This window comes from Pinus tabuliformis, chromosome 5_1 (assembly GCF_031772625.1).
Source record: "Pinus tabuliformis cultivar Carrire ecotype Pingquan chromosome 5_1, CPIR1, whole genome shotgun sequence".
NCBI lineage: Eukaryota > Viridiplantae > Streptophyta > Pinopsida > Pinales > Pinaceae > Pinus > Pinus tabuliformis.
In genome coordinates this window covers 437,974,403-437,996,549 of record NC_142305.1, presented here as the reverse complement: position 1 = coordinate 437,996,549, position 22,147 = coordinate 437,974,403, and positions in this window count along the sequence as shown.

The following is a 22,147-nucleotide window of genomic DNA, read 5'->3' as shown; positions in this document are numbered from 1 at the left end:
ATTCAACTAGTTCTCCCTGTGGTAAAATTCCTTCAAGAAGAGCAAGATGAGGAAGAAGACATGGCAAAGAGAATCACCGATCTAGCAGAAATACATCAGATTATAGAACAGCTGGTTGAAAAAGCTGCAGCACATTAGAGAAAGGTCAAGGAAGCCTTTGAAAAAAAGGCAAAAATAGATAATTTTCAGGTTGGTGACTCGATTTTAAAGTGGGATGCACTAAAGAAAAATAAAGGCAATCATGGGAAATTTGATGCTTTCTAGACAGGGCCTTTCAACATTTCACAAATTCAAGGGAACAACACCTTCATATTGAAAAGTATCGGAGGAGAGACAATATTTGATGGCCCAGTTAATGGGAGGTTTTTGAAAGTTTATGTCGTTTAAGGTCTTTGGCCTTAAAGGTTGTAAATATTGTGTTTTTATCAGTTTCAGTGCAGATGCAGTAGACTCCATGCCCAATGGAACACTAGGCATTTTGACTAATTGAGTTTCAACTGGAGAGGCATTGGTCTGCAGGTTCTTGAGACCTCACAGGGAGGATCTCATCCCCAGAAGAAGCCAAATGTTAGCTCTGCTATATGTTTGAGCATTTTTTAGGGTCAAGGACAGCTCGGCCGTGGCGTTTTCTGCAAGGAGGGGCTAGCAGCAGTTCATCTAATCTTTCCCCCGTTCATTTGTTTTATATCCTTATAACTCCCGGCACCTTGCTTTTCTCCGTTTTGCCTCCAAAACCCCTTAAACCTATATTCCTCTAACCTCCCAGGCGCTTTTTGTTTATAATACTATTAAACCGCATAAACCTTGTTTAAAGGCTATTTGGGCATTTTTCTTGTTCTAATATTATCAACACGCTAACCATTTATAAAAGCCCGAAAGTTTTTTAAAACCTTGTATAAACCTTTTTGTGTTTAATTCCCGCGCGCATATAATAAAATTACTATAACCCGCGCCCTTACCTGTCATATCAACCAAAACACATGTTAATTCTCCGCCATCCGATTGTTCTCCCCGTATGATCCAACGATGTTCGCTGCCCCCGCTCTTGCAAACTGCACGTTCATTAGTTAGTGAGCAAAGCAGTTTCCCCACCGTCCCGTCAGACACGCGTCACATTTTCATTCCATTGCTTCCCTGTGTACGTAAACCACCCTCGCCCGATAAGTGGTGTGGCGAAACCGCCAGCCCGCTATACCGTTGTCTCCCCGCCGTTTAAACTCCGTGCAACTTTCGTGTGCGATGACCATCAGATCTGCCCAACGGTGATCCGACGGCCCTCATGCACCCCGATTTTCCATTCGCATTTCTTCCCGATGGCTTCCATAATTCAATCCCTGCCGTCGATCTCTGTGATCCGATGGTCAGTGTTCATTAATTCCCCTTTGCTTCTGATAGCTCCTAGATCTGATCTTTGTCATCCGATTTGCTAGATCCGATGGCCTATAATCCATTGCACCTCTGTGATGTCCCATCACCCCCCGCCATCCGATCTAGACCATCCATCTAATTCATCCAACGGCCAACGCTCCTTCTCGGCTCTTCGTCCATTCTCAAGGCGTATTTCAGTGTTTTTGGCTTATCCCATGCACGCATAGAAGGAAGAGATGATCCAACAATCTGCACATTTAATCCTCAACAACTTCATTCAGAAAACAGCACGATCAAGGACAAGAAGGACGGCTTCGATCAGATCAAGATATAAATCAGTCATGGAGCCTAGTACATATTACATTCCATATGCTCAGAAAGGACATCAAAGTACAGAAGCAGCTATTTTGTTCATTAAAAATCAACCAAACTAATATCAGAGACCCATATCTAACTATAAATGCGGTTGGTGGTCCATTATGACCCCTCCACGGTGAGCAACAGAGCAATTTTTGTAAACAGATGCTATATATACCCAAAAAAACGATGTAATAGGTTGATGAATGTTATTCTGTTACAAGATTCAACTTCTGGAGACTGTAACTACTTTGTAACCTGCATCTTCTAGTCTGCATTTCCAGCTAATACAAGCTTCCTTTGCTATTTATTGCTCACTCTCCACTTCTTCTTCTTGTTCCAGGCTGTGCCTGTTTTGCATCTATTCATGTGCTGCTAATGTTTGGCATTAGAGGGGTTGTCATCCCACCTCTGTGTTAGGATTTAGCATGTATCATTGAGTTTGTATGCAGGTTTCTATTATTTTAATGCTAGAGAGTTGTCATCATGTCTGTGTATTAGAGAATAGATTTACAAACCTTTTAGCTGGTTGCAATTGGCCATCATAGGGTCCTGTGCATCTTCTAGTGTGATCAGTGTTCTCCATCATCACATTTTCTCTAAAACTGTGAGTAATTGGTGGTTAAAAGCCTTGTAGTTTCGGGGTGTTCACCCATATCTGGGGTCAATCATAGTAGAAGTGGTTATCTGGCTTGAATATGCAACATTTGTTTCATTCATCCACCATTTATCCAACATTTTGTTGAGTTTGTAATGTTCCCGAGCATCTCTGAGATACAACCTAGGAGAGTTTCTTGGGGTTTTAACAAATACCTTGAGTTTTCTTCATTTGACTCGTTAAAATCTGATGAAGGTATTAACTTTGTCGTCACGTTACTCATTAAAAATTCATGACGAAAAATAAGTTTACTACGTCTCCTCATACTCATAACAAAATGAGGTCAACATCTATTGAACATAGGTTTCTCTTTATCCACATTCAATAGATTAACTTACGAAAAAGTAACCGACCAGGTATACTATTAACCTTTTGTTGCACCTGGTTAACGACTATGACAAAGGGACCACCATGGAGTCATTCTTTACGATCTTTTCAGACTCTCTAAATATGAAAAGACCACCGAGTTGTCTAGTCTGGACTCATTAAATTACACAAACAAGATATAAAGTTTCTCTTTTTACGATCCTTTTCAGACTCTCAAAACATGAAAATATTGGCAAGTTTGCCTGTATGGACTCATTAAACTAATCAGATAGGGCATAGAGTCACTCTTTTCACGTCCTTTTCAGACTCTTAAAATATGAAAAGATCGATGAGTTTACCCGTTTGGACTCACTAAACTAATCAGATGGGGAAAGTAGACAATACAACTGCATTCAATATTAGAAAGTGTGGTTTGGCAGCAGTCGTTCCCTTGAACATGGCACTCCCTCAGATAAACCTTCCTTGTGATGGCCTCTCAATATGAATCCTACCATCCTATGAGTTTAGCCTAAATACCCTGATGTTCCTGCATCTCTGTATCCTAACACTCTTTGGTGTTCATGAGTCTAGTGCTGCATGGTTAAAACCATTGTTGTGCCTTCTATTGTTCAATGGTTAACCTTTTGTTTCCTCCATCAACCCATCAAGCATATCCTTTCATCATGCCCTCTATTGTTTAGACCCAATGCTCAAAGATTCCTCAAAAAACAAATAATTCTTGTCTCGTTTTGTGTCGATTGATGTAGGACACATTATTGTCTACCTTTCTATAAGTATCTTCCTATCGACTTCAACACTCTATCTAGGAAGACAACCCAGAAACACGTTCAGTACCTTGGTACTTGCAGACATTACTGGCAGGTCACCTTGTGTTTAATCATGGTTTCTCATTATTGGCTCTTGGTTAAGTGATTCTACGGGTGTTCGACAACAAAAACATCTTTCACACTCATTATATTGTACTGTGCATCTTGGAGACCATCACCATTATTGGTGGCCTTCCTCACGTCTGTTAACGGTCTCCATTATTGACTGGTAATCAAATGATTTTGTGCATGTTCTATATCAACGCATATATTCACATGTATCGATCTATGTTGTTTGATGCAGCGGAAATCAAGACCTTGGGTAGAGGCTTGCATCAATCAGCCTTGCTTCCTCTCCCAAGTTGCGTATATTGTTTTTTGGAGACATCTCATCAGAATGATCCTATTATGACACCGGATCCGCATTGTGCTTATCGACGACCAACATTGTCATATCTCTTTTATGAGAAAATCACTCTGACATAGCTACTGAGCATGGGAATGCCCGACTCAGGACATGATTTTAGTAGTTTTATATATATATGTGTTGTATCAGGTTTCCTGTACCACCCGAAGCTCCGATCCTCTCTCTCTTTTTGTCGAAGAAGGAAAATGACAGTTAAGTAAAGTATTTCAGCCATCGTCGCAGCCTATGATCTCACACTTTAGGGGGCATCTATTATATAGCAAATATACCCCCTCATCAGCTCAAAGGGGAAAGACATGATAGCTGAAGCAAAGACCAAGATCACAAGACTTGTTTCCACACTAACATTGGCTATGCACTGACAACCTACTTTATACAGCTTCTCAGCAAGCCTAAGGGAGCATTAATGACCCTACTAACTTTGGTTGTTAGTTCAGGAATAGCATTAGTGGATCCTAATGAAGTTCTAGAGGTCAAAGGAGCGAATTGACTCATAAATATCTAGATATTTGCTCAAGAAAAGCAAGGAAACATCTCAAGTTTGACCTATTTGGGGGATTTCTAATCCTAATGAAGGAGGCAAATGGGAAAGAGATAAAAAGCATGGAAACTTCATTGCTTTTACCCTAAGGAACTCATGAAGGAACTTGGCAACCCTAACCTAATTGCTACATAAGCAAAGCTAGGGCTATGGTGATAGCGGTCAGATCATTTGAAAGGATAGCATACTCGATTGTTGAGCATTGTCTCAAATTAGAAGAAGTTGGTAAGAAGGGAGAGAGAGAGAAGTTGGAGGGGTAAGGGAAGGCTGATGCAACAAATGGTTGAAATCACTCTTCCGACATTAACATAGAACTGCAGTTGTACTGTCTACTCCGTGGTGTTGGTACTATCATTCATTAGCTTATTTGTCCAATACCTTTTAGCATGAGTAGCATAGTTATGTGTAAATAGATGTTCTTTTATGTATTCATGTATTAGTTATCGAGGTTGTATGCTATGATTATTCTTGTCTCTTCTATGTGCAGGACTTGATCTGGAGCCAGCTCAGGGGACTTCCACCTAGCTGCATTGTGCTCTCCAGCAAATCTACTCGGAGGCTTGAGGTAATCTATTTTTCCTACTTTGATAGTTAGTTATTGTTTATGAACATGGATGTAACTTTGTGACGATTGCAGATAATCTTACAATCTACCAAAGGTGCTGAGAAGACCTTTGAGGGTATCTCCATTCTCCATACACCATGCATTTTATCCTATAGCAAGGAACTTGATAATCATTCTCAAAAACTTCCCATGCATCAACTCCCAAGGATATGATGTAGGCTTCCATTCTTATCTTCCAAAAAGCATAGTTGGTTCCATCAAATTGAGGAGGCTTTCCTAATGATATAATATAGTCCATCTTCCCTTAGATCAACCTTCTAGTGATTCACTGTTCCTGAAGGAATCTTGCTCTGATACCACTTGTTAGATAAAATATTACACTAAGAGGGGGGATGGGGGGAGAATCAACATAATGGAAAATTCATAATTTTAAAACCATTTCATCAATAATTGAATATAGATAAATGTATCACAAAATAGCATGTATCCTAACAATGAATAAAATTGTGCATCAAGTAAACATGATCACATCAACACATGAGAACACTAGCTCTTATGTGGAAACCCTTAAGGAGAAAACCCAAAATTATTTTTTCTTCTTCAATTTGATTCATGTAACACCCCACCCCACATTTACCTAATTTTACAAGCTCTCCAGGGTAAACATGAGCTGAGAGTTACTATGACATGACCCAACATCCAAGTTCTAGTTATGGAAGTGGGGTCTACAAACTAGAAACATACTACAACCTCCCAGGAGCGACACATTACCCAGATACCAGACCACATATGTTCATGATCTTGCCTTCTACTAGAACTAACTTTTCCCTAACCCTACATTCTAGCAGCACACATTCCAAGTTGTGGAAAACTCCAACTGCATTCATAGGCCTTCCTCCGTGCAATTGCAGTCAAAATCTCTCAGTTCAGAGGGTACAACTTAGCAACTCATATCTAGATTTTTAGTGCTAGCTATAAGCCAACTACCTAGAACAACCCGAAAATTTCCATAACTCAATCTAAGATGATAATAAATCAGTAAGATTAATACGAAGGCTAGGCCTTTCTCAAAATTTCCTAAACACATCCTAAACATTTCGTCAAGCACATGGTAAACATGATAATCTATAGGTCATCAATGCATAAATGTTCAATGTGATCTTAACTTCATCAAGGAATCATCAATAATGCTCAATGCCCTCTCAACTAGTTGCAACAAAACTTTTTATCCCATGCATTCATATATCATTCAATAACTTATCAACCCATAAGCAAGATCCATAACAAGAGCACATTCTACAACAAAATATATCGTGCTTATAACCAGAATTTAACCAAAATAAATTCATGACAAACTAGTCATAAAATCAACACAATAACCCATACAAGTACTCATTGATCTCAATAAGAAATAACACATAATAACATATGCATAAAGCCAACCAAGTTAGGGACTTCCACATACCACCCAACCATAGATTGGGTTGAACCAAATATCTCTTTCATCAAATCACCCTCATGCCATATTCCAAGCATGAATGTGGGATCATATGGGTTAAACCAAAATAGAACCAACCAGGGCTTCCAGAGGCCAAACCACCTCAACCCTCAACCACAATGATTTCACTAAACTGGTCTAGAAATCACTAACACCAAATAATCTTGGATGCATATGAATTTATTCACCATACCCAGATGAATTTTCCTATCTCCACTCATTCATCAAGAGTTCTAGGAGAAATCCCATCTCTACCCTTCACCCTTGGGGATTTTCTTGAGACTACCTCACCCAGGTCCAAAGTCTACCTACCATCCAAAGCTTAATCACAACATGGAACCCACAACACCATGACTATCTAGGAAATGGAAAGGCAAGGCTGAAACCACTTTCAATCCAAGCAAATTCCATGGAAATGATAGCAAAGCAACCAAATAACCAAATACATGTATTATTTTCGCTCCCAGAGATAGACTCAGATTGCATGCAAGACCAGTGCTTGGGCACATCTAGATTTTGTGTGTCTCATATGATTCTCAAGAAAATGGAGACATCACACACACACACACATATATATTAAATGGAATGGGTTGGTTCATTCATCTAAATGAGTAATCCATGAGTTTCTGGTACTTCTTCACATATAAAGCTCACAGAAATGTGTGCATAAAATAGTGGAGGTTGAGTAGTTCAAGGACCTACAATTTAATAATCTTATACAAAGAAATGAGATAAGATAAGGAGAAGGAGTAACTCATCACATAGAGCTTAAAGCATAAAGGATTCTACCCTTAACACATAGAGCTTGAAGCATCAAGAATTTCTACACTTATTTGAGTTACAAGGAGATATAATGGACAAAAGAGAGACTGGGTGCTATGATTCATGGAGCACAATTTTAAAGATAAAATATCAATAATCCATATAGGCACATGCATTAACAAGTCAATATAAATGAATATGTGAGGAAGTTTGAAATATTTCTAGCAGCTATGATTACATGAATTCAAAGAAGAAACATGAATATAATGGATTTTAATAGAGGAAGAACATACTGCAGTACTCGAAGGTGGAATTACCACCATTTTCTTTATATTCCAAAAGATGCATATCATACAGTCATACAATCTGAACCTCTGTCAAGTGTTGTTCCCCTCTATTTACCTAGAGAGGGGAGGATTGAACATTGATTAGAACAAAATATCTTCAACCGAGTCTCAGTTATCAGATTGACTAGTTGTCTCGGCCAGGGATGGCTCTGTGGCCCAAAAACATTACAAAGTATTAATTTCCTCATTAAATGGAAACACATCATAACATAACAAAACTAATCAACAATCATATGAAAATGTCAATAAAATATCTCTGTGCCCATCCCTGTGATCGCCTCTGCTTCAGGTTGAATTTTTCTCATGTTCTAGCCTCTTGTGTTACTCAGTTGAATCCCATCACTTCAGCTTTTACTACTTGAACCATTCATCCTTTAAAGCTGGGAGTGGGAAAATATCAATTTCATGCCGCAGTAGAGAAGTAGAGGACCCCTAGGCAGTACTTCATCTTCCCTTTGCGTGGAGCACCATGTTGGATCATCAAGTCCTCTTGAGCTTTTGTGTCTTCATTTACTTTGTATCCATCGACCCTCATTTCATGTCACAATGGGCCTTTTTGGGTCAACCCATGCCAATTTTGAATGTTGCACCTCCTTTCTTAAATGCCCCAATTTTCGACCCGCCACGCCTTTAAAGCTTTGTGTTACTTCATCACAGAGCTATCGCATCAGGGTTTTCCATTAGAGGTCCGTACGAGACAGAGTGCCTCCCCTTAACAATTGCAATCACTGATATGTGGGATTGGGCCCACCTGAGATATCACAATCACAAGCTAGAAGAGACATCAATGGAGGAAGGACTTTGAAGTGTGTGATCCCTGATTGCGATATCACAATCAGGGGGGGGGGAAGAATTATCACAATCGACGATATGGAATGGTGGCAGGAGGAGATGGCAATCTGTGGGGAAACACTGCGATATGTGATATCGACGGAGGAGGGTTCTCACATATCACTATCGCAAGATGGAAGGGACATCTGCAGAGGAAGGACTTTGAAGTGTGCGATCCTCGATTGTAATATCCCAATGGGGGGGAAAGAATTACAAAGATGGAAAGGTCTGATATAGATTATGGTTTGTGATCCTAGCATTTGATAAGGGTTTTGGCATGATCCTCAAATGTTTTAAACATTTCGAAGGGGAATGGAAAACATGGTGATAGTTGGATATACAAGGGATTACAGCTAGAGTTTAAAAGACAAAGGCAAAATGGGCTTTGGGAAAGAAATGGTTTTTAGAGAATATGGAAATTTCTCCAAAACGATTTAAGCTGGACCTATTCTTCCCCCTTTTAATCTCCAATTTTCAAGGCACATCAACCTCCTCTCTGCTCTTTTTCCCTCTTTGAGCACTTACGACTCTCTTTTCAGAAGGTGACAAGATTGGCTCCAACTGGGGACAAGGCATTGGATTGCAATGCGTTGAGAACTTGCAGACTATGAACTTCTTCTTTGGGCATGGAGTCTTTTCTAAACAAATGATAATTTTATGAAAATGGAATTTTCAACAGAAACTAACTATTTCATATAATAATTACGATACACACACCGGTATTTACAATGAGTGCAAGGCAGGTACCTCTAATTCTAGAAATAAAGTTTGAGGAACTGACCATTTACAGGTAGTTCCAATGATTCACCGTCCATATTTTAGAGAAGGTACATGTTATTTCCTCTCTCGTCTACAATATTGAGAGGTTTAAACCATAGTGGATCAAATCTTCCTTGTTTTCATTTATCTTCCTCTCGAACGTCCCATCGGAGAATTAAATCTCCTAGTTGAAGAGGTTGATCCTTGGCCTTATTTTCAAACAGGGATTTCATCTTCTGGTTGTAATTTGACAATTTGGCCCCCACCTGTTCTCTATTTTCATGAATTTCAACCAGCTGGTTTATCCTTCGTGTCAATGCACTTAGCTCTTCCTCAGCTTCTTATAGCAACTTCGTAATCGGCATTGCTAATTGGAGTGGGAAGACCATAGCCTTACGATACACAGGCTCGAAAGGTTATTTTCTAGTGGATTGTTTAGAAGTTACTCAATTAGCCCAAAGAGAAAACTCCAATTGGGAGTCCTAGTTCCTCTGATTCTCAGTGATGGTCTCCCTCAACACTCTCACCATGGTATTGTTTGAGGACTCAACCAAGCCATTACCTTTAGGATAGTAGGTAGGTGAGTGCCTGATGATAATATTGAATTTCTGGTAGAAGCTGGTGAATTTGGAGAATCTGAAGACTTGAGCATTGTCAGTAATAATTTTGATAGAACAACCAAAACAAGATAAAATGTTCTCCTCCATAAACTTGATTACCACTGAGTCTATAGCGTTTTTGGCTGGGATGGCCTCTACCCACTTGGTGAAATAATCTGTGGCCATTAATATCAACTTGTGTTGGCCACTAGAAGGTGGGGTTATTTCTCCTATGAAGTCAAGTTGCCATTGTCTGAAAGGTTCTTCCACATGTACTGGAATCAGGGGGAGAGTAGAAATTTTTTGCCTCTCAGCAAACATGTGGCACTTCTAGCATGACCTGACCTAGGAATGAACATTTCCAAATAGTGTAGGGCAGTAGAACCCTCCTTTGAGGATTTTGTGTGCTGTCATTTTCTAGTTGTAATGACCTCCACAAACTCCCGCATGAAAGTCCTCAATCACTTTATGGGTTTCTCCCTTTACCAAACATAATAGCAAAACTCCCACCGGGTCCTTCCAGTAGAGTTCACCATTGGATATGATATACTTTTGAGCTTTCAATCTCAGAGTTCGGTATTTGGATTTATCCAACCCCAGTGGGCACCTCAGAAATAAGAGATAATGGATGATATTCTTATACCAGGGTGATCCCTCATATTTAGCATATATCTTTTGCTCTGATGTTTTAATACCATCTTACTGAACCTCTGGTCTGCCTTCCTCTATTATCAGGTTTATCCCTAAATCTTGGCAATCAGATTTTGATAAAACCTTGGCCAACCCATGGCCTTTTATGAGCTTAGTAGAATTTATGTCTAGCTCATATTCTTGTATCTCTTCTATCCACCTGTTATCACTGAAAATTCTAATGCCAAAATTTCAAAACCGCTCACATTAGTTTGATGCGCATAAAGCCTTTTTGTAGTTTCGCAGCGCAACATGTTTTAGGCTGCGCTACAAAATTGGGGATTTGTTCGAATCCATAGCAACTGTCATGCAAAATAGCTCTGGGGTGGATGCATTTTACACGAGGCATGCTCTCAAGCTCCTGCGTGTATGCTTGTCATCAGTTCTGAATCTGAAGGGACATCTCCTAATACTTCTGAACAGTTAATAGATTCAGCGTTCAAGGTCAATATGGAGTATTAAACATCCATCTCTTGCTCCTGCTGTAAAGATATACTCTCTTCTTCATGACATACTATCTCCCAAGGCACAGTTAACATTGTGCAGCTATTTCCAGACTGCTGCTAGGAAGAGATCAAAAAGACACATGGCAGAGATAGATGAGTTTGTGACAAATAGAAATGAAGGTGTTTTGATGGATGCATTAACTGTTTCAACAGCGTATTTGAAAATGAAGGCATTGTGCATGAATATTTGTAATGAACTACGCACTGATATTGAGATCCACAATCAACATATACTCCCAAGCTCTCTAGATCTTCCAAATATTTGTGTTTCCATATACAGTGTGGATCTTTGCAGTCGACTACGGGCATTTCTTGTTGCATGCCCACCATCAGGCCCTTCTCCGCCTGTGGTAGATCTTGTTATTGCAACAGCGGACTTTCAGAGAGATCTAGCTAACTGGAATATCTGTCTGGTAAAGGGAGGGGTTGATGCAAAGGAGTTGTTTCACTTATACATAATCCTGTGGATTCAGGGCAAACGGCTTTCATTGCTTGATTCCTGTAAGCTTGATAAGGTCCGTTGGACAGGTGTCACAACACAACATTCAACAACACCATTTGTCGAGAAGATGTATGAACGCATTAAAGAGACTTTAAATGAATATGCAATCATTGTTTGCCGCTGGCCCGAGTATACATTTTCTCTAGAGACTGCAATATCTGAAGGTAAAGAAGAAATGGGCAAACAGATGGAGGCAAAGCGTTCATTGCCATTCTCTCTTCTATAGTCGGTGACATGAGTTTAGGGCAATCATTCTCCAATATTGGTGCATTTGGCAAGGGGAAAGTTGCTGCATACAAGCTGATGGAGATTATTAAACAACAGCCTACAATCATTCATGATGTTTCAGAAGGAAATAAGCTAGCAGAAATCCAGGGCTTGACAGACTTGGTTCTCGGTCAGGGTCTGTTGATTTTCCTGGAGGTCATCATATCAACAAGTCAGGTTTTCGTCCGGGACGTGGATTTACTGTAGGCTCCGATGTTGATTGCTCAGGCCCTTGTCCAGGGTTTGGTGATTTTTATGAAGGAAATGACTCTGAGAAACCACGGTCCAACTCTGGTCATGTTAATGTTAATAGAGGATATGGTTCTATAAGGGTGGACTTTCATTCTAAGTGTGGTAATGTTACTCGTTATGATTCTAAGAGGCCATGTGTAGGGTTATGAGTCTGAAGGGCTTGGTTCAGGCTCATGGCATGGTGGTGTCCAGTGGTATGAGTAAGCTTGCCATAAGCAACAGAGGCTTTGATATCCAAAAGGTATTGGAGTCCTCTGGCGCAGTTGTCCTGCAGTTCAAAGATGAGCATTTGAAGGCAGAATGGATGAAGGCGTTTGTTCATGCTATATATAAAGCATCTGCCCCTCTGTCCATGAGCATACCTGGAAATCTTAGTGGTGCTGAATCTGAAGATGAAAGCTGTCAACCAGTGGTTGTGTCAGAGAAGACAAACTTGTCTGTTGTCGGTACTCTGCTTGAAATAAAGCTTCTAATCTATGGGAAGGAAGATGAGGAAAAGGAAAGAGTTGGTGAAGAAAGAATGCTTTTGGCACTATTTGCTGGTGGAGGCAAGGTGAACCTTATACAGCAGGAGAATGATTTGACTGTGAGGATGACATTGCATTCCCTGAGGATTGAAGATAAACTTCAAGGTCATGTGTCTACAACATGCAAGTATATTACTTGTTCTGTGTTGGAAAATGATAGTCAAGATCCAGATGAGGAGATCATTAATGGATGTAGCACGGTATTAGCAGAAAACATTTCAGAGGAGGAGGAGTTTTTTAAAGATGCATTGCCAGATTTTAGTTGCCCTTCTGATTGTTTTTTCATCCCCCAAAGCATCTTAAGTTCTTTCCTCTCGACGCCAAAACAAAATCCATCACATGACTTTGGAACCCCTCTTACAAGTTCCAAATATGAACTTTTTGATTGAAATTTACCCGTAGGAGGAGAAAAAACCAAAGAGGAAGATGTATCTGATTTTGTGAATGTTACATTTGTTACAAGGCAGCCCAATTCTCCTCACTATGATGGAACAGACACTCAGATGAACATTCGCATGACAAAGCTTGATTTCTTCTGTAACAGATGTACTGTTGTTTCTTTGATTGACTTTGGCATGGAACTGAGTGAATTAATGGAAGTCATATCTGAGAAAGCATCTCCACAGAATGATATGGCAGGTATTACAGTGAGGATGGTCTGTCACTGGTGACAATATTAACACAGCGAAAGAAATTGCAGCGGAATGTGGCATTTTAACAGATGATGGTGTGGCAATATGTATCACGTGGCTGGCTATAGGTACTTGTTTTACAATCATGACAGAAATTTATCGAGGGCATCTCCTCCTGGCAAGGTCACTACTCTTTCAAAGGGCTCCCTGGCTGCTTTATGCAAGTTGAGAGCAGAAGTTAATTTGGTGAAGAAAAGAGCAGAGAGAGATGATCCTACTCATGAGCATGATTTGGAAGTTTGCCTGAGAGCAAAAAACAGTTCATGGAGCATCTGCAGAGTTGATGGAAGAAACGAACTTTATATGGCCTGACAAAAGCATAAAAAGTCAAGTCATAGTTGAATCTTATGATAAAACCAGGGACTTTGTTGGTGATAGTGTTGAAGCAGAAGATCATAAACCTTCTGAGGCAGTTATCTCTTGTTCAGGGATAAAAACCCAAGACAATGAACTTCGTTTTAGCCTCTTATGTCAGGCAGCTATTGAAGCTCCAAGGATTCTTAATCTCTCAAGCAGGGAACACTTTAGTGGACCTTATGGGGAGGGTTTTGTCTTCATTGCCAATGATTGGCATACATCTCTTCTTCCTTGTTACTTGAAGACAGTCAGATTTTGGGTTGAAGCTGTGTTTTTGAAATTACACAGCAGTTTCGTAGCGCGCTACGAAACTGCTGTAGCTGCATCTTACAATTGAGTTGATCAATTATGATTGACAAAGCGCCAAATCTTTTTGAAAGATTTTGTCATCACACGGGTAAATGAAAACGGTGGCCAGCACATCATGGACGTGGCAATCTATTCTATTTGGGTAATCAAAGATAAAAAGCATGCTTCTTTGGATTCGAACATTTTGAGGCAAACCGAGGACCGACAAACAGGGGTAGTTTCCTATGTTTCAGGGAAATGGAAAACATGTGATATTGACAGCAACAAGAAGCATTAAAGGGTCCATCACAGCCACCGCCAGAAGGGAACCAGATGTCAGAGAACGAAAATGATTGTAGACCAAAGCTGTTATGGAATTAGAGTCCCATTTGATTTAGATGTCTAGAAGATATAGTAGAATTTGAATCCTAATTGTTTTAGGATTTTAGAGCTGTCAATTTGTAGTCTGCTGTATTTATTAGTTAGTTTCAAATGTTAGCAGGTGTCATCATAGGCAGAATGGGAATTCCCCTCACGCTGGAGGAGGAACCTCAATTAGGTAGAAGAGCTCTATATATAGCTGAAAACAGCAATGTAAAAAGGGTTGGATATTTTATAAAACAGAGGACTGTTTTGGCTTATGAAAAGACAGAGTTCAGTAATATAAGTTGACTGCTTTTCTTCTCAGGATTCATGAGAGATTTCTATGTTCAGAATGTATGATTTTATCTTTTCCTTAATGTCTTTTACAGTTGCATAGGTGCACAATCACTCAGAATTCACTGATTGTGCTCTGATTTCCTGTGTGCATTTATGAGCTGTGGTTCCATATGTGTTGTGTTCTGAACATCTAAATGTTAAATGCCCTGACTTCTATGTAAAGGCAGTATCATGGTTTATTGAATTATGGTTGACTCCATAGGCCCAATGGAAACTAGTTTAATGCTTGTCCAGCCTTCATATTTGTTAATGTTATTCCACAAGAGTTAGCCATCTTATTAATATTCAAAATCAATAACCCTTTGAGAGAGCCCTCTCAGGCTAAGGAGGCTAAGCCTTAGTCAAAAGATTGGTTTGAAATAGTTACTTGAAGTCTACCTGGTTTGCAGCCTTCCAGGGCTTGATTTTGAGATAACACCACCTACCCATTTTTCCTTTGTTTTCTCCTTGCACCAGGATTTCCTTGACCACTGTAGTTGGGACAAATGTTGTGATTTCCGATTGTAGCACATACATACAAAATTCCTTCAAAGCCTTGACTAGTGCATAGGCTTGTTTCTCCAAGATGTTATATTTCAGCTCAGCATCCCTCAGGACTTGGCTGAAAAAAGCAATGGGTTGTTCATAACCATATTTATTCTTCTGTAGCAAAACTGTGGCAATAGTATGCAGAGAAGAAAAATAAAAGATATAGAAAGGCATTGAGTAGTCAGGGTTAACTAGTATCGGGTCTTCAGCCAAAGATTCTTTAATTCTAGTGAAAGAATCTCGGGGTGGTAGGGTTCTACTTGACTTAATTTTCCTTTTTAAGCATGTCTGTAATACCCTTGACTATTTTTGCATAATTGGGTATGAACCTCCTCAAGAAATTGATTCTCCCGAAAAAGGCTTGGACCTCTTTCTTATTTCTAGGTAGAGGAATATGACCAATGGCTTCAACTCATTTAGGATCGATCTTCACTCCTTCCTATGCTTTATGTGTCCTAGTAGCTTCCTCTCACTCAAAGCAAACTAAGATTTCTTGGGATTCAAAGAGAGACCATACCTCCTGCATTTCTCAAAGGTGATCTTCAAGTGGAGGATGTCCTCTTCATCAGTCTTAGAGAAGACTATGATATTGTCCAAACAAGCCACCATGAACTTGTCTTGCTCCCCTATAAAATTTGTATCCATAGCTCTTTGAAACGTGGCCCCTGCATTAATGAGACCAAAAGGCATGCAAGCATACATGAATGTTCCCCACGTGGTGGTGAAAGCAGTCTTCTTCTGATCATCAAGATGAACTATCATTTAGTTGTAACCAGAGAACCCATTCATCATGGACATTCTAACTGATCCAACCACCCTCTGCAATATATAATCCATATTAGGTAGCGGGTAGTTATCTTTCAACGATGCCCTATTTAGATTCCAAAAATCTACACATAGCCCTATTTCTCCATTCTTTTTCCGGACTGGGACTAAGTTTTCCACCCACTCCGGGTACCTTAAAGGCACTATGATTTTGGCCTGTAGAAGTTTCCTAACTTCTTTTTCAATGGAGGGGAGTAAGAGTGGATTAATATTCCTGAAATTTTGCTTACATGGTTTTATTCCACTCTTTAAAGGAACCTTATGTTGTATGATGTTAGTACCAAATGATTTTAAATCCTCACAAGACCAAGCAAAAACATCCTTGTAGATTTTGAAGAGATTTAAATACCTTTGTTTATATTGCAAGGGGATTCGTTTTGATAGTCTAACCATTTGGGGTTCCTCCTCTGAGCCGCTATTGCAATCTTCTACTTCTTCGTCCATCTACGGAGCCATTGGTTTTGAGTCTACGTCGTCCTTATTGAATAGTCTTTCTAGTGGGACTAGTCCACGAGAAATTGTATTCCCTTTCAGTTGTATAATTTTGTGTCTAGCCAATGTGTCTTCCCATTAAGTGGTTCCTTGATCTTCCACTTTTTCCTCTTCTTGATCGATGGTTGAGTTAGAAAACTCCCCAACAACTTACATGAATCGTTTGACCTTCTCATCATCCTCGAATACATGCCAGTGCTTGACATTATCAGGTATAGAGGGTCTGTATCTAACCTCCACCTCATACCTAAGGAGCGATTTTGAGGGGGGCATGAAACTTCTTGCCGCTACAGCCAGGGAATTAGCCATTATGTTTCCTTCTCTATGCAGAAATGGGATATTAAAGGCTAAGAACTTATCAATCAAATCCCATAATTCATTCTGGTAAGTCCTTAGTCTAGGTTGTTTGGCCTAGCACTGATTCCGGATCTATTTTAAAATCAGCTCAGAGTCTCCATACACCGTTAAGAATTCAATATTCTTATTCTTTGTTGTTTGTAGCCCAAGGAGCAATTCTTCATACTCAACTACGTTGTTGGTTGCCTCAAACTCTAGCTTGAATGAGAGGGGTATCAGACTACCCTCAGGAGATACCAACAATACTCCTTCTCCATTTCCCTCTTTGGAATTTGCTCCATCAAAGTATAATTTCCATACTTTTCTTTCATTTGTGTGCTAGTGTTATAGCTACCTGGTTAGGTGTACTGTTGTTTCTTCTAATATGGACTCATCTTCTTCTAGGAATAGGCAGGAGAGGTCACTTTCTTTTCCATGCACTGGGGAGTTTTTTGAGCCTTTAGCTGGGGTAACATTTTTTACAAATCTAGACTCTCTGTACAACCTCCTTTGTCCACCCCCAAAAGTGGTAATAGTGACATAAGTTAGATCTAACTTGATAGAACCCCCCACCTTGGAATCCCAAGACCTAGATAGGAGCATGTCGAACCAAGGGGGAATATCAACCACAACTATGTCCATTACTACACTCTTCACAGGGATTTGATCCAAGTTTACCACCAGATCCTTTATCATTCCAAAGCATTTGACCCTCTTAGAGTCAAATGAGTATAGATTGTTGTAGGGCCTGGTGATTTGTAATCCAAGTTGTTCCATCATTGCTAAGGGCAAGGCTTTGGAATCCAACATGAAATTATGCAATATGAGGTCATGGATTACCAGGGTCACATAGAAGGGTGCAGTAGAAGGATCAAGTTCTTCCACATGAGGCACAAAAACAACCATTGGCCTCTCTTCTTGAAGGTTTAAACAATCATGGGGTGGGTGAAGAGATGGATGGAAGCATGAAATGAGAGACTTGAGCTTTATCAGTGGGCTACTTTAGAAGTTCAATCAGGGGGACAGGAATCTTTACCGTTTCGAGCTCCCTTTGAAGATTGAATGTAGGTTGGCCATTATCTATACCTCCCGGCTCTACTCCTCCTTCCTTACCACTAGTAGTTTTTAGAAAAACAGGTGCCTTCCTTTCTGTGTGTTCCTCAGAACTATTACTTTCCTTATTTCAAGAGACTTTTACCTTGGACAAATCAGGATTCAGCTTACGTTTCCCTTTATCTGGCACTAGGGAAATATCTTGGGGAGAATTTCCCTTTTGTTGTTCAGGTTCCCTAAACCTCTTTCTTGAATATCTTAGATCATACTTTCGGTGTAGTTGTGCTTACATGAAATATGCAAACTGTTTACAATAATGATCTATGTCCTCCTTATTTGATGTTGCTTCTCTATCATGATTGGTCTCCTAGTGAACCATATTTTCATGTTCTTCTTTAGAGAAAGCGGAATACAAGTTTCCCTACATCTCATGTGTATTTGACAATCGTTCATCGGGATCATCTTCTAAATATAGAGTATTAGGGATCTGATCGAGTTGTTCCTTACTTTCCCTTGGCAGTATCTGCAATGGTGGCCTTCTGCACTGTGGTTTATAACCTCAGTTGTTGCCTTGAGCATTATTTTTGGGGAGACTCTTGTTCTCAAGTTCAAGCTTTCCACCTTATGTGATAAACTCATGATGAGTTTATCTAGTTCATCCCACTTCAAATCTATTGATCCTTTAGCTTGACCGAAGGAGGATGCTTATTCTTTCCCCCTTTTATTCTTGGTAGGTTCCTTCTTTCCTCTTGACTTCCATGTCGAGGTGAAATTTGGTTCCACCTCAAGAGAATTGACTTGGATATTATCTAAAGTGAGATACTTCCTTTCTCTTAGGGTAAAACCAAAGTCGGATTCAAAATCTCCCAAAAATACTACACGAGTAGCAGCTGAAGGGGGATTTATCTCACCAAGTAGGTTATTATACTGCTTATTGAACCTTTTTATAAATTTTGAAGTATCCTTTTTCGGCTTCCTCCTTATAACATTAAACTCTATTAGGAGGTACTCATGATTTCTCTTTTCACCCCATTTTTGTGTGAAAGAGTTTTCAAGTTCCTCCCACGTAGTTATGCAGGCATTAGGTAGGGCTTTAAACCATTTTCTGGCTTCTCCATTAAGGGATTTTACAAAGAGTCACAATACCGCATCCAGTTGTTCTAGATTTAGATTCTCAGCAAAAGCACAGAAGGTTTCAATGTGTCTTTGTGTAGTGTTTTCATCCTCCCCATTGAACCTAGGTAAAATCTTTAGGTAGTCCTCGGGCATAGCTCTTAGGGGATGATGTAAATCAAGAAGGGCATATTTATTCAGTAAAAAACCTGAAACATCCATCTGGATTAATGGAGGGGGAATAATATTTTCCATATGAACTTGGGCCAAAACCATAGAGGTTGGAGTGGCTAGATTGAAAACACTGTATGTAAGGGTCTTAGGAGTGAATCCTGAGTAGTGAGTAATAGCGTGTTGGGAGCTAGATGAGGAAGCTTCAAATACTGATAAGACGGTAGCACATGTAGTAGGAATTTTCTCCTTTCAAACTTTCCTGAAAACTAATTTCTTTGGGTCAGATACAAACAGGGTTTTCTGTTGAGAGGTATCTGAGCGAGTTTGAGGCTTTTTAAAAGCCGGGATGATAAATTATAATGGGGTCTATGGAGTCACCAAGGTGATGTGGATGCAACCAGAATGCATTTGCTCACCTACACAAAGAGTGCTCAACTTGTCATATCCCCGGGGAAAAATCCTTCAATACATTCCCTGACAATGGTGCCAAAAGATGTTGTCACTCCCAGAGATAGTCTCAGATTGCTTACAAGACCAATGCCTTGACACATCTAGATTTTGTGTCCTGTATGATTCCCAAGAAAATGGAGACATCACATATATATATATATATATATATATATATATATATATATATATAGATAGATAGATAGATAGATAGATAGATAGATAGATAGATAGATATATATATATATATATATATATATATATAGATATAGATATAGATATAGATATAGATATAGATATATCTATATCTATATCTATCTATCTATCTATCTATCTATATATATATATATATATATATATATATATAGATAGATAGATAGATAGATATAGATATAGATATATCTATATCTATATCTATATCTATCTATATCTATATCTATATATATATATATATATATATATATATATATATATATATATATATTAAACTGAATGGGTTGGTTCATTCATCTAAAGGAGTAATCCATGCGTTTTTGGTACTTCTTTACATATACAGCTCACAGAAATATGTGCATAAAATAGGGGAGGTCGAGTAGTTCAAGGGCCTACAATTTAATAATCTTTGACAGAGCAATGAGAGAGGATGAGGACAAGGAGTAACTCATCACATAGAGCTTAAGGCATCAAGGATTCGACCCTTAACACATAGAGCTTGAAGCATCAAGAATTTCTACACTTATTTTAGTTATAGGTAGATATAATGGACAAAAGAGACACTGCGTGCCTATATGGATTATTGATATTTTATCTTTAGAATTGCGCTCCATGAATCATAGTACCCAGTCTCTCTTTTGTCCATTATATCTACCTGTAACTCAAATAAGTGTAGAAATTCTTGATGCTTCAAGCTCTATGTGTTAAGGGTAGAATCCTTGATGCTTTAAGCTCCATGTGATGAGTTACTCCTTCTCCTTATCCTCTCTCATTGCTCTGTCAAATCTTATTAAATTGTAGGTCCTTGAACTACTTGGCCTCCACTATTTTATGCACATATTTCTGTGAGTTGTATATGTGAAGAAGTACCAGAAACTCATGGCTTACTCCTTTAGATAAATGAACCAACCCATTCTATTCAATGTGTGTGTGTGTGTGTGTGTGTGTGTCCATTTTCTTGAGAATCATACGAGACACAAAAAATATAGATGTGCCCAGGCATTGGCCTTGTAAGCAATATGAGACTGTCTCTACAAGCGACAACATGTAACATGCATTCAAATATCAGAAATGAAATCACACGTGCAACTTGTCACATGCAATGTTCTCATGTTGTAGTTGCTTTTCCAACCTTCTCTTTCACTACCCATGAATATCTTTGCTTGCTTTCTTCTATCCAAGTTCTTTCTCTCTCCAAGTCCAAGTGAATGCTAGAATGCTCTAAGAGTGTAAGAGTGACTAAGAGTAGCTAAAAGATACATAGAATGTTCTTCCTCTCCTTTTGTTTCCTTTTCCTTTCCTTTTTCCTTCTTTTTCCTTCATTTTCCTTCATTTTCCTTCATTTCCCCTTGCATGCATATTTCTATCTCTTCATCTACCTTTTCTTCTATTTTCCTTTATTTCGCATATTAAATTGCCATTTATTGCCTTTTTCCTTTAACAATGCCATTTCCAATTTCCATAGCCAATAATAAAACAAAAATGATGCCCACTATAATGTTTTTCCCTCTATTCAGCTTGGAATATGTGTACCATGACCTTGGTTTAATTTATTTACATAGAAAATCAACTCAGGGTTGTTATAAACCCCTCCCGCTTAGGGGAACACCGTCCTCAGTGTTCTATGACAATTATTACCAGCCAAATCATACTGCTTATGGAGCTTTATAACACATCTCAATGTAGTATTTACAAGGACCAAATACTAAAAACATGACAAACATATTGGTTATTTGAGCTTTATAAACACGACTCGATGTGGTATTTACAATCAGACATACATACATACATACACACATATATACACCAAAAACCCATTTGCTTCAACTAGCAAATAAATATGAATATAATTCGCGCATATGATCAGCCATATCACATGTATCTCCATCGAGCCCAAAGTGCTTCCACTTCACTTTAACTTTCTCTATTGCTCGATTCTAGACAATGAGTTTTTTCTGCTGCAATATGCATTGAGGCTCTGCGAGGAACTCTCCCTTTGGTTCCACTTGCAATACAAACCAATCAATCACATGATCAGCATCATATATATATATATATATATATATATATATATATATATATATATATATATATATATATATATATATATATATATATATATATATATCTTAAGCAATGAAACATGGAAAAAACCATGGACTTTCACTAATGGAGGCAGTGCAATTCTGTATGCCATTAGTCCAATCCTCTCAAGGATCTCAAAAAGCCTGCAATACTAAGGTGCCAACTTGGCACATGATCCAATCCTCAAGGAGCTCCTCCTGGACTTGATGCTCAAGTACACATGTTTCCCAACCTA